Here is a 14046-nt window from a genome sequence, read left to right on the forward strand (position 1 = left end):
AAACATCAGATTGCTCCTGCATACTTGCAATCTCTTGTCCATCCTTATGTCCCTGTCCGCTCGCTTAGATCTGCATCACTGGGCAATTTTCATGTTCCTCGTTTTAGGCTGGCTAGAATTGGAGGTCGTTCTTTCTCATGTCTCGCTCCTAGGCTGTGGAACTCACTTCCTCTGTCTTTGAAGCTGGAACCTCATTACTTGAACTTTCATAAGAATTTGAAAACCTGGTTATTTTCCCGCAAATAAACTTCAGCCACAGTGATCCCCTTATTGCCTGGTCATCGGCGGCGCCGGGAGACCCCATTGTGGGTAGCTGCCCGCCTAAGAAATCAATTAATAATAATAATAATGTCTGTTTGGCGGGCCTAAAATGGCCAGCCAAACAGACATGCGCACTTAGAAGTGCACTCCCCTCCTCCATCCCATGGCCTGGCCCTGTCTCCCTACACACACTGGCTCCACCAGCAGTTGAAAAATAAAACCATTATTTTGTTTTATTTTTCCTTCTGGCACTGAGCCAGTGGGGCGAAGCTCCTCCGCCATTGCGGAGGAGCCACCGATGGAAACACTGCATGATTTCCGTAATCCGAACGAGTGATCACCGTGCCACTGGAACGAAGCTGTACTTTGTTGAAGATGTCTAATAGCCAAAACCGATCCTGGGTGGTTTTTGTTTAGGTTCAGAGAGGTCCAAGCTTGGCAGTTTGTGCCAAACGGTTCCTATTTGAACAGAACTTGTTTGTATATGGCTGAGGTGACGTGTGGGTAAAAAAGAAACTAAAAAAAATGGATTACTTTGCTGCAAGGAATTTACTTGTGACTGAGTTCAAATTCATTAATTTAATCCATTTCTTTTTTGTATTTGGAAGAGTTTTGTGGCATGTGATTGGTTTAGGCTTTAGACAACATGTGACTTCTTTGATCTTGGGTGGTGTTTATCATTTGAACACTAAGGTGTGTATGGAATGGGACTCCTGGTGGATGGACTTACGGGGTCTTTACAGCGAGTGACTGCTAGGAATTTTGTGTGACATGAGGGGTAAAGTTGAGGGTTTAAACAGCATGACAGTTGAAAGTCTTTGTGGCCCATGGTTGCTGGAGGTCTGTGTAGCCCATGGCGGCCGGGTGTCCTTATGGTATGTGACTACTGGGGTTTTGTGCTCTGGGGCTTATTGTGGCTGGAGGTCTGTTTGGCCCGTAGTAGCTTGACGTCTGTGTGGCTGTGTGGCGGCTGTGGTTTCGTGCTGCTGTTGTAGTTCTGGTGGGGCTGGGAAAGGGTTTATAGCCGACCACTTGGGATTTGTGTGCATGTAATGTGTGTAGGTGAAATCTCAGTGGCAGAGTTTGGCTTTGGTGTCTGCCCGGGTCTCTCTTTGGCTGAGAACAGGGTATCTGTGTAGCCATTGTGGGCACCAAAGTGGGTGTATGCAGTGTCTACACAGAGACCCTGTTGGTGTATACAATGGCTACACAGAGTCTGTTATGTACACTATGGCATGAGCTTGTAAAAAGTGTGCCCTGCTGACAGAGCAGAAAACATTGTTGGACAAAGGTCCGCTCCACTGAACAACCTCTGTCCACGAGGTAGTGCAAACACTCAAGCTGACAAGTGAGTCAATGCACCTGCTGCAGTGGTGTGAATGACTTGCAAACACACCCCGCAGTGGTTATCTAACCTCGTATTACTTCCAGGTCGATAATACTGGAGCCATTGGGTTGCGCAGTCAGAACCCCTGCTAAACGCAGCGTCATCAAACGGCAATTTATGTTCTAGGAAGCACTGCGTGGAAAAATGTTGTTTTTCTTAAATCACTGGGAAGGAGTTGGGTGAGATGATCACGTGTGTATCTTATTGAAGGGAAAAGAAACAGATTTGCTGTCTGCTTGCGAGTCTAAAAACGGAACAGATCCATCAATTTGAGCATGACATTTGCCTTGTAAAGATTATTTTTAAGGCAGCCCTATTCTGCGGCGTGTTCCAGCTCCTGCGCACATTTCTTTCCTCTCTCAGCCCATCCAGCTCTCCGCGGGGGACGCAGGCCCCATCTCCGGGCCCCCTCGGTGCTTTTAATCATGTCTGACATAATTGCTTCACGGAAATGGACCAGCGCTATCTCGTGTTCTCCCGGGTCCCTGTTGGCGGGCGGAGTCCCGGGGTTGGGGCGGCCAAGCGGTGCACATAGTGCACTGGTAACCTTTTCTATGTTAATTTAAATGTCCACTGTTGAATGTGGAAATCCAAATATGTGCCAGAAGGAGATGTATGTGCTGCGTGTTCAGCTTGTCCCTCTCGACTAAGCATGGCTCGCCTGCTGCCTCCGCCTTCTCCCTGCTTTACATGGGCATAGGGATGGTACTTGGAAATCTCCTATCCAGGTCTGCTTCATCTCCACTGGTGCAGGGCTTCTGCTCTACACGCCCTAATTCGGGTGCCCATCTGTGGTCGCTTCAGTGGCTTAAAGCAAAAGGATGGATGGGCCACCCCCGCAAAAATGTGATGAGGGGATATCTCACAGGTATCAATTGGCCTTGGGTTGAATGGTGGTCCCCTTAGGGTTGCCCCACCCTGCAGGAGCTTCTCTCCTTCTTGAGGCAACCTGACTAGTTTGGTTCTTGCCCATGCTCCCCCCCCCATATTACTTTTCCGTATCTCATTTGTTTGTCTTCTAAAGCACCCATCCCCAGATCTAATCTGATGCCGTCCCACCATAAGACTGATCGGCTGCACCCTGCCTCAGTAGATGTCCACTATCCCCACTCCCCCCAATGCTGATTGTCTCAAGATGCCGCCATTCCAAGGCTACCTATCTGTGCCATCTTAGTTTGGCCTTCTGTCCCAAGGTTCATTCTCGATCGCCCTCCTAAGTCGCCCAGTTGACTGCACATCGTTCCAGTAGGTTCTTCACCGCCACTCCCTCAACTGAAGATTTTCCTCTGATTCCCACTGCCCAGGGCTATCATGGTGGGATGCTGTGGTCTCATTCAGTCTTTGCTGCTTTCTCTACCAAATGGAAGTCTTAAAATGGGTTGGTTGGGGATGCACTAACATTATACCGCCTTACCCCCTTAGGCTTTTGTAGTGTTACTACTGCGTTTCAAGCTTCCTGGACTTCAACAGAAGCTTATTTGTGACAACTCTACATAAAAACCATGCATGTATTGGGTTCATATTGAGCCACCTCGCATTAGTGCCCGGTGACCAGCTAGACCTCCTTAGACTGTCAGACGCTAGTTTTGGCCATGGGCATTGCAACGCTTGAGTCGAGAGTTTCACAGGATTGATTCTACTTCAGTGATGCCTCAATCATCACCATAATATGGGGCTTCTGTTGCTGGCGGAGTATGGCTACAGCAACCAAATACTGTGAAGCTCACTTCTATAAGAATAATTCATTTCTTCTTAATTGAGCAGTTGTCTTTGTTGGCTCCAGGGCACTTCAGTGGTGCCTCACTTCTAACATTTCTTTGTGACTTCAGAGGAAAGTTGAACACAGGCCTCCCCTTCCAACGACGTTTTTACTCATCGAGACTTGATAGACTTCCTGAGAATGGCACATTTCGATCTTGTTTTTCCTGGATACTTGTGTGGTTGCTTTATTAGATGGCCAGACACAACTATCGTCATTGCCTCACATACACTAAAGGGGAGTACGACAGATCGCATATGTTCGTAATCTCACTGGCCTCAATAGAACTTTTAATCACCAGTATCTTTGTCCTTGTCATTAAAGGTGCACTGCATCCTCACACCGAATTTAGTGACACTTCCCACATTTCCACCTTGCATTCCAATTCTGATTTCTTCTGTTTCTTCCTCCTATTTCTTGCGCCATCAAAGACTTCAGTGTATGATCTTGGATGGGTATATGTGGGCGATAAACCTGCATGTCCCATCTCGTAATACCAGCCTCATTCACCCACCATACATGCCAGTGATGTCACTCATGGGGCTGGTGTCTATAGAAAACCTGAAAGTATGCATCTTGTTAAGTCTCCGAGCTAATTTTAAGGTCGTTTTGTTCAATTTAGACTTAATTTCTTCAGTCCGTGTTTTAGTCAAAACCTCATGGGTCTCACTAGGTCACGAAGTACCGGCTTCAAAAATCCCCAATGTGAATAACGCTATCTTGATTTTTAATCTATTTATATGTCTATTAATATATCGACAAAAAAGACAGTGTGTAATCCAGTCAGGGCTGTCCATAGTTGTATACAATTCAAGGTGCCCGATAATTGCTCAGTCCAGCTAACCCCATGTCACAATTAATCACAATCTTAGAACTGACAGATTTTCAATATGTAGTCTCCAATGAATGTCAGTGCCTTGATTTAAATGTGTGCATTTCAATCCCTCTATCTTATGTCTTTGGAAAAGTACATTAATGCAAACATATATCTTGAGTAGTAAATCAGCGTTTCTGCATTTTAGTATTGGAAGTTGCCCGGCAACTGTTACTTTCTGGGTCAATGTTTGATGTAGATTCATCATTCTGCAATGTTGGTTTGATTTTATGTCCCATAATTGTATTTTTTATTTCCCGCATTGAATTCGTTATCTAAAAGTATCTGATTTACTATGTTATGCACTTTTTTTGGTAACGGATGTTTCCATTTCGCACCTGCTATTGTGGCAGTGGGAATTTTGTTTTTAACTTCGTGCTAAATTTGCTCACTTTTTGTATGCAATTACATTTGCTTGCTGTGATTGGCTGCTTCGATTCTTAATCTTTGAGCACTGCCTGTAGATCTTGATTGTTCTCACCATGTTCCACTACTGAGTGGTGTGTGCACGGTGAGCGGTACGTGGTAAGTAGAGATTCTTATGTAACTTCGGATTTGTTTGCATGTTCGTTATAAATCCTTTTGTATTTATGATGCTAGTTTGAAGTCTAATTATTTCTTTGTCATTGTGCCGCCGTAAGATGGTGTGGTTGAATGCAGACTTTGAGATAGTGAAGCTTTTGGCTCGGTGCACAGTATCCCCAGGGATTGCACAACCTTGTGCCTGCTGTGATCCAGAGACTCCTCTGAGTCTTTTTGTTGCCTCAGTCTCCTGTGGCCCGTAAGGCTCATTTCAACGCCTGAGTTTTCTGTGACAACGTGCATCTTGAAATGGCCTCTTGAGCTCCATGAACTCATTGGCTATTTTGAACCCATGACTTGGTTGGAACCCCCTTTTCTTCCCACATCATATATTCAGCAGCCCATAATAGCCACATCTCTATCCTCCGCCTCCTTTCTGTCCATGGGTCGTCCATGTACCTTCACGAAATAAAGTTCCAGTTCTAACCTTGTTGCATTTCCCTCTGGTCTGTCCAATCCGAAGGCCCAAAAGATTTTAATTGTCCCTTCTCAATGCACTGGAAAGTTAAATGACTCATTTAAAAAGTCTGACATTAAAAGTGGTTTCACCACCAAGCGACGTTTCGCCTTTTTTTTATAACTGCCATGGCCAGCCCCAGGGTATCATGGAATGGATCAGTCCCACTACTGGGCAGAGGTGGGTTAATCTTCTCATGAAAGGGCCAACTTGCAGCAAGGCTTGTCTACCTCACCATCTTTACCGAAAGACTTCTCACGTTGGGAGATAAGCCATGCATTAATGAAGGTACTTTCTTTTTTTTTCCAAGGCAGTGACAAAGCAATGTTGCCATATTGCACTGTTGGACACAGCATGCAATCGGTCTTGTGGTAGAATGCCATGTTGCAGGTGCTTGAGCATCACCCGTTGGACCTATAGGTGGCAGTTATTAGTTGCAGTCCCTAGAGCTGAGAGAGCTGTTAGTATCACCTAGTAAGAGGGGAGAGAGTGGATCATTGCCTGGTAGAATATGGATTCCAGAATTAACAAGAAGCGTCTGACCCATGGACTGAATACGCCCGATGCTGGTGGTGTGGCTCCATAGTAGACAATATCTGTTGGATGACATTCTGAGTTTGAGGTCAGCGACAGCACCAGAAGCTTGAGGTTTTCAGCACTGCCAAGATGCATTCCTCTGTAAAAGAGATTGGCCTGGGTAGGAGTTTGGGGTTAAGTGGGTTTCCCCTCCACCCCTAGGCGGCTGTTTAAGGCTCCTAGTCTTGGAGCTTGGCATTAGGATACTCGAATTTTCTAACCAATGGCATAAGGCCTTTGTGTCCACTCTGCTTCCGCCAGTTAGCAGTAGATAGAGGTAGATCTGTGGCTATGTGTATCCCTTTAGCTAAGAGTCTGGGACCCTCATAGTCCACATTGAGTGCTTCCTATTCCTACCATGAAGCCAATGTCTGTATTTATAATCTTTTGCATTGCATTCCAAGTAAATACTCGATCTAATCCACCTGGAACAGATTTTGTAAAGTAAAATATAATTTGAGTTTTCCTATCTGGACCTCGAGTAAACTGTCTTTGCATTTAACGAGGAGGCTGTTAATTAACGAAGCAATTGATAAAAGCACAAATAGAAGTACTACTGAGTACACCTTTAGCAGTCACAGAGCTACTGCTACTCTTTATGCCTTCTCATATTCTTTGCCTAATAGGAAAAGGAATACTCCTCATACCTCTTGTGTTTAGAGCAGTAAAGGGAAGGTGGGACCAGAAAGGGCTATGCCACCCGGTTAGCTTGTATACCAGCAAGGCATTTCCCAAGAGGTCGGAGGCATCTAGACTTGTATCGCCCCCCCCACCCACCACCCACACGTATAGCAACATTTAAACAATGTAATGACCACCCACCTCCCCCAGTTGTCCTGTTTTCTGCTGAAGATCCAATAAAGGAATGGGTTTGAATTTAGAAAGTTAGCAACATATGATCCTACTGGGTGGACCTACTTTATCCAGTGTAGTCATATTGTCGCAAAACCCATTCCTCCAATGAACTCCCAATAGAGAAGTGATCTTACAATGGCATTAAATGGAGGTCTCAAGGGACCAGCCTGTACAAGTGGCTGTAAGTGGCGATCAGGAGTTGGGGGAACCTGATCACCCAGGGCAAGAAGGTCAGAAGATTCAGATGGGCCAGAAAACCCTATAAAGTCCCCTTTCCTGCCCCCTAGAAAAGAACTGGAACAACCTATCTGAAAGAACAGGGTTGGGGGAAGGGGCGTGGAGGAGCCTGATCACACAGACCAGGGGTAGTTATGAGGCTGCCGACAACATCAAACCACAGGCTCCAAGTGAGTCATGGTTTCGAAGGAGCCATGAAGGTCATCAGTGCTCTTTCAAAATGTGTGCAGCCATAGGACACTCGAGCTGAAATGAGCCTTCGGACCCACAGGATGATTAGGGCCAAAGCAGAAATTACAGAAGTTTTGTATCACAGGAGATGTGGGATCACAGTAGGTGCAGGATCACATGAAACTTGTAGGCCACAGGATCAGTGGCTACAGGAATCTTTCAATAACCAGAAGTTTGAGATCACAGGAAACTTTGGTCTCTGAAGACTTTTACTCACAAGTGAGCCAGTGACTGAAAGGAACTCTGGTGTTCCCTTAAAGTTGGGGTCAAATGAGGTTTAAGGCTACAAGTGCCCCTGGTCTCAGGAGGTTTGGAAGATATGCAAAGGTGCTTTGTCTGTTCACTGAAGTCCCTGGACAGAGCAGGGTTCTAGAGCCTGATTGTGGGTGTGTCCCCACCAGAGTAGAAGAGATGGATAAGTACAAACCGCCTTAGTGGCAGGTTGGAAGCTGGTTGACATGGGTGCCATTTGTTTGCAGTTTTAAATGTCTCTCTGAGAGTGAATCTGACATTGTCTGGTGCAGTGTCTGTCTGGTGGCACCCAGACTCCTTGTTTCTTTTGGACACTTGTGTAATCTGCAGCCCCTCTCGCCAAATATAGGTTTTGTTTTCTGCATATTGGGTCCCATCTCTGGTGCAATGGCAGCCATTTTTGGTAAATCTTTGCACAATGTTAGCCAATCTTGACCTGTAGTAGACATCAATGGGATGGAGCCCCCCCCCTCCTTTGTCGCTCCCCCCAGCATAGTACTAGCCGTGGCATAATTGCAGGCTTTCTGTGCATATTGTGCCCATCAGTAGAGTAATACTGGCTCTGGCACGATGGTGTGTATTCCTGGACTATTTTGGGAACCCCTTGCATAGTAGAACTCCCATCCCCTGCACAGTTCAGGTCTTTGTGGCATATTGATGAGTTTCATGGCATGATAGTGTCCAGTGAAACAAGGAAGATTAAGGTGTAAAGATAGTAATTCTTGGTAATTTATGGGTATCTTTGGCATGAATGCGACAGCTATGGCACAATGCTGGTAATTTATGGCGTATTAGTAGCATCACCATTATGGAGCCTATCCATTCTATAATACCGGCAATGGTTCAATAGTGGACATTTTTGACATATTTGTATGCATCCTTCCTTGATGGTGCCCACCCGGGTAATTCTTTGAATACTGTGGGCTTCCTTGGTGTCCTGGAGCGGTCTCCGACATAACACTGCCCACACTTTGTATATTGGGACAATCCAGCATGTGACAGTGATCCGTGGGAATGCACAGCAGAATAGGTTGGTGTGTGGCACTAGTACGTGCGGGTACCTAAAGAAAATGAAAAACTTGTACTCAACAAAGATGTTTATTTTCTCCAACTGACATGCTGAAGCTTGGAAGCTGAATGGTTGCGATTCAAAAGACAGCAAAAGCCAATGTTTGGGCGATAATCCATGCTGTGTTCAGGAGCCCATTTGCAGAGTTGTTTGTATTGGTACCAGAGAGCACAGGCTCTGGTGATATTGGAAGCATATAAAAAAAAAGGTGGGACCAAGAGCTGTATTTAAATAGGTCCTGCACACAAGCTCCAAATTGAACTGTGTATCACGACGGTGTGCAGTTCCTAACGGGAGGGGCGGGGAAAGGGAGTTCTTTCTTCGTGATACCCTCACACACCTTGAAGGATGTCATGCTTCATCATTGGGCCAAGCTCCTCGTTGGGCCGGCGCTGCTATGCCCGACGGGCTCCCGTAAACAGGGCTCTTTGGCAGAGATCTTTTGAAGAAGCCGCAAGGTGCATGCGGGTGTGAGGGCCTATTGGAGGCATGTCATCTGTACTGAGCAAGCGTTTATCCTGGTATCACCGTCACTATTTGAGGCCAATCTGTAAGATTGTTGTAACCTTTCTGCTGGCTGAGCCTGTAAGGTCTGTGCTCTGATGACGAACACTGTGGTACAAGGCTATAAAATATGTCTAGCTCTGCCATATGCAGCCTGAGACTTTGAAATATGTGTACACATGAATTGTCGCATTCGGCCTCATTCCCAGTAGATTCTCTTATTAAATATGATTGAGAATCAACTTGGGGTCACAGGGACTGGTATGGAAGGGAAGGCTTGTGTATGTGCATCTGATAAAATGATAGGCCATATGCAGCTGCAGGCCTGGATTTTTCTTCAACGACCTCTAACGGCTTTAGAGAAATTGTACTGAAAATGTATTTTACGCTTTGTGTTTTTGTTGTTGTTTTCAAATTGTTGGAGGAAAATCAATCCTCCACACTATTGGAGATGTTGATACTTGTTTGGCAGAGCATGAAAATATTTCTTCCATACTCATTCTGAATTAATGGCTTTAGCTAATTCACAGGACCATTCTGCCTCTAAAGGCAGGTTGTCTATATTGTTCAACTTTTCCTCAGACAAACCGCCCCCATCTCCACCTATGCGGCGCAGGTTTCCTCACTTCACTTGCCTGCCCATTGCTTTATGAGTTGTGGGTTTATGCCTCACCAGGTGAGAGCTGACCAGGTGCCACTGGTGGAGAGGGAGCTCTGAGGTTATTAGACAACTTGATAGAGTGGGCTGTATGTAGTCTATAGTGGTCTCTTCCTGTCTACCTGAGCCCTCCCAGGACACTAATTGGGGTAGTTAGTAGCACTTAAGAAAAACCCTAAATACAATAAGTAAAATAATTCTGTGTAGTGGAAGAATTGATTGTTACCAATCATCAAAACATTTATGCATTGACTGCTGTGAGAATTTCTCAATGCTTTTATATCTTGGAATAGGACAGTACAACGTGAAAGAGCTTTGCGACTGCTCTCGGGCAGTTTCTGCATGTGCAGGGTCAATCTAGAAGTGTATAATGAAGATCCCTTTTCTTTCCAGTTGGACACAGTTTATCAGATGAGCACTGCTTCTTTGGAACACATGCACGTGCTTTCTATGTGCCTAGTGTTGCGTTGGGTGTACAGTATCATATAGGCCCAATCAAGATTCGATGCTATTGATAAATAACGCTCCAGAAAGACTGAAGTAGCAGAATAGTTCATTATTTCCTCACCAGAACCCTTTGTATGACCTAATTCTTTCTAGCACACATATTTAGAAATGTGCTATAAAATGCATTATGTGCCATTCATTTACCAAACATTTCTGTAGTGCATACTCCAAAAATCCAGCAGCAGAGAATGTTCAGCTTACTTGCCTACTCCGTTGTGCGCTGCTATATATAGTTTTGCCAGTGCGGCCTTTATTTTGTAGCCTGGCACTGAAGGGCAGGAGAAGCCAGAAAGCCCTACTTAGAACCCAATGTGTAGCATGCATTTCAATCGTTTGATGTAGTTTTTTTATCACTAGTTTTATCACTTTGCCGCCTTGTGTCCCTACCTCCACTCTCCCATTCAGGACGAAATTCTTACAAATCTGGTTCGCTGCCCCTCTTTTGCTTCTTTTATAAAAAATTGAAAAGTTGAAGGTTAGCGGATTCCATATGGCACCTCACCCCATCTATTGACTTTTAAAAAAAAATGTTATCTAGGAATTTCTTAATTTAGATAATTTTAAGCCTGGATGTTAGATATCACTAGGTCAGCCCAGATACAAATTGGCTCATTTGAGTTTAGCCACAGTGATCAGAATTTAGCACAGAACGGAGTAGTGTCCCATCTCCTCACATTGAGATTAAGAGTGTAAAAGTAATGCGCCCATATTATTCAAAAAAAGAACTAGTGAAATTTGGAATGCCTCCACTACAAATGTTATATAGTAAGATTTACAACACAATAGAATGAGCGGGAATGATGTTGAAGGCGATAACACTTGTTTGTTCTTGGTGATTTTCTCCAATCAGTATTCCGTAGAGTACAGCCATCCAGTGCTTAATTTGAGCTGGTGGTTTCCGGTTCTCGGCACCAGCACTTAATTGTCAACTCAGCACTTGTAGCAGCCCGCAACATGGTGGCGGTGTCGGTCTGATTTTGTAATGAAGGCAACAATTGTTCAATAATTCAATATACATTGAAAATGACTAACATCTGCCACCCAAAGAAAAAAGAATATCTTGGGTGGCAGGTATTAGTCACTTCTAAAGTGTATCGAAAGTCTCAATTGTCACTTGTAGGCGTGTGATGTCTATTAGTTGAGTTGGTACTGTCATTGGCAGCGCTGACGAGGGCAGTGAGACTTTAATAATTTTTGCTTACTTTATTTGTCAATACACTGTGGTTTGCCCTAATTGAGGCACAACAAATGTGGTTTGTTCCTTTTGTAAGAGTTGGGAAGAAAACAAATTGACTTTGACCAGGCGAGCGTAAAAAACGTACTATTGCTTGTTTGTACATGGCTACGGAGACAACTTTACTCAAGGTAGTGAAGTCAGAAAGAGTAATAACCAGTATGGAAATTGTCCCAAGTTAAGAGGACCTGTTTTAATGGCTGTCACTCGTGTTTGTAGATTACTGCTGTGGTGCTGACAGGAATGAGTGTAGCAAGAGGTCTTGAAGAGGAGGATACGTTTGGAATTTTGTTTGGTTAAGGATACAAGCGATGCATGAATCAGTTATGAGTTTGGTCTGTAGGAGTCTAAAAATTCGAAGTTGCTAACCCTCTGTCCTGAGCAGTGAGGACTGATGCATCTAGTTTGGGAATGCTGATTTGATGATACAGTGGACGGTATCGATCCCGTAAGTCAAAGGCATGTGGGCAGTCGTGAGTCAGTAGGAGCCAAAATGAGGGGAGCTAGATTTAAATGTGTGTAGTGTCCCCTAGAGTCCTACAGGCTAAAATAGAAAAGGGGCATATCTGGGGATGGGGGGAGATTATGCTAAAACAAGATCAGAGCCTTGAGGGTAGAATGTGGTGGGGGCCTAGGAGGGAGAAAAAATATTGACCAAGTAAGTTGCTATCACAGCCACCAGAACACCACAGTTATAAAATGTATCTGAAAGGATGTTTGTTGTCCTTTATCAGTGATCCTATGTGGTGGTGGGGGGGGGGGGTGCATCTTGAATGTGCACAGCATAGTTTGTGTATAGAGGGGTTACAGAGGAGAACATGCTTTGACCCCTCATCATGAGTAGTAAGCTCTATAAAAACAAAGGTACATTTACAATTGCAATATTACTGGATTAACCTGAGCATCATTAAATGGTCTGATAGTCCACACCCAGAAAATTAATAATCATGGCGGCAGCCGTGTTAGATGTGTCGGACTGAGTTTGTTTAATGAGCTGTACTGAAAACTTAGTGTATTTATTTAGTGAAAAATATAACGGAAGGAAACATGAACATATGATTAGGCATAGATTAACTATGGAAGAAGAGGTGTTGGGTCATTCCTGATTCCTGGCATGATTGTGAAGGAAGTTCAAGTATCCTTTTTATAAGAAATTACACAATCTTTGACTTTGTCTGATAATACGGAGCCATTATTGTCTCATCCGTTGAGGCTGAAATGAGGAAAGAACATTCAATCAGTAAAATAAACCTCTTTAGAGCATTTGTACCAGAGGTGATAAAACAGAAGGTAATAGCGTAGGTACATTTTAAATGCTACACGCTTTCACAAACTTCAGAGTATTTCCAGCAGTTATCACAGGGAAATACATTACTAAGCTGTTGGCATTATGCACATGTTGCTAGCACAAGTCCTAGTCACTTATGGAATTTACATTGTTTGGTTCATATTACGATATATTATTGGGCTACTCTAGATAGGTTTGCATGAGATCTGTGGCTGGGATGGACTAAAGCCATATGTAGGAAGGTCAGAGTTTTTTTTAAATTTTACTCCATTTTTAAACTACTAAGGGGCGAAACTCCATGCTGGTTGGATACTGTGAAATACTGATTGGAGAAAACCACCACGAGTAGAGAAGTGCGACCTCCTTCAACGTGGTGCTCACTCCTACTCGCTTGTTCTGATGTATTGTGTTGTAAATATTGGAATACAGCACATGTTTTGGGTACACACATTCCAAATCAGTGTAGCAAAATAGGAAGGTGGGGGTGGTGGTCCTGTTCCTTTAGGTGGGTCTGTAATACATCGATGAAGGGACCTAGGTTGCACACGATCCGGGAGTCCTGGGTTCTGTCGGATGGGAGATTGCATGCACTATCAGCTTGTTGAAATTTGTCGACATTTGAATGTCTATTTCTTATTTGGTACCAGGAACCTGGTTGCAATTAAAAACAATATTTGTTTAAAAATAAACAGTGTAGCTGAATACGTGAGCCAGGAGACCTTGCCCACAAGCCAGGGATGCATATGCGCATCCACGGATGAATGACTTCTCATTCATTCGGTTAGTAGGATCTCGAGGTCAGTGGACCCCCTCCTTGTTTCACAATAGAATGGAAGTCTATAGGTTGGGTGCAAGTGCTACAAAAGATTGGTTTGTGAACGGAGGAATGACTAAGAAACAGGCATGTAATGGCTCTATCCTGCTTTCATTGAGTTACCAGCAAGGAAGTAGCTGCACTCATGTGCAAGGTTTCTTTCATTCACAATGGGATGTTTCCGATGGATCAAGGATAAGAAATCATTAAATGATACAACCGTACGGAAAACCAAGGCTTCACTGGAGCAGCGCTACGCGACAAATACATTTAATTAATGTGGACACCAGGCGTTAAGGCTTTCTTGAGGAACCTTATTCCTAGAGGTCGCGTTCTAGAGAAAAATTTGCATTTCTCGGAGTGTTTTTTGTAAATCTGTATTCAGATGTTTTCAAATAACGACACCATATTTTCCCCCACAGTTCAATCTGAATGCTTGCACTGCCTTTCATTCAGAACAAAGATACACTGCATCTGTCCTTCCCTGCTCTCCCTTTTTAT

General features: G+C 44.2%; 1 protein-coding gene across 9 annotated transcripts in view; it reads left to right on the forward strand.

The window, feature by feature from the left end:
- Positions 1 to 14046, forward strand: part of CADM1 (cell adhesion molecule 1) — a 641657-nt gene that overhangs the window by 570221 nt on the left and 57390 nt on the right. The window lies entirely within an intron of this gene.

Source organism: Triturus cristatus, chromosome 3_1, assembly GCF_964204655.1.
Source record: "Triturus cristatus chromosome 3_1, aTriCri1.1, whole genome shotgun sequence".
Taxonomy (NCBI): Eukaryota; Metazoa; Chordata; class Amphibia; order Caudata; family Salamandridae; genus Triturus; species Triturus cristatus.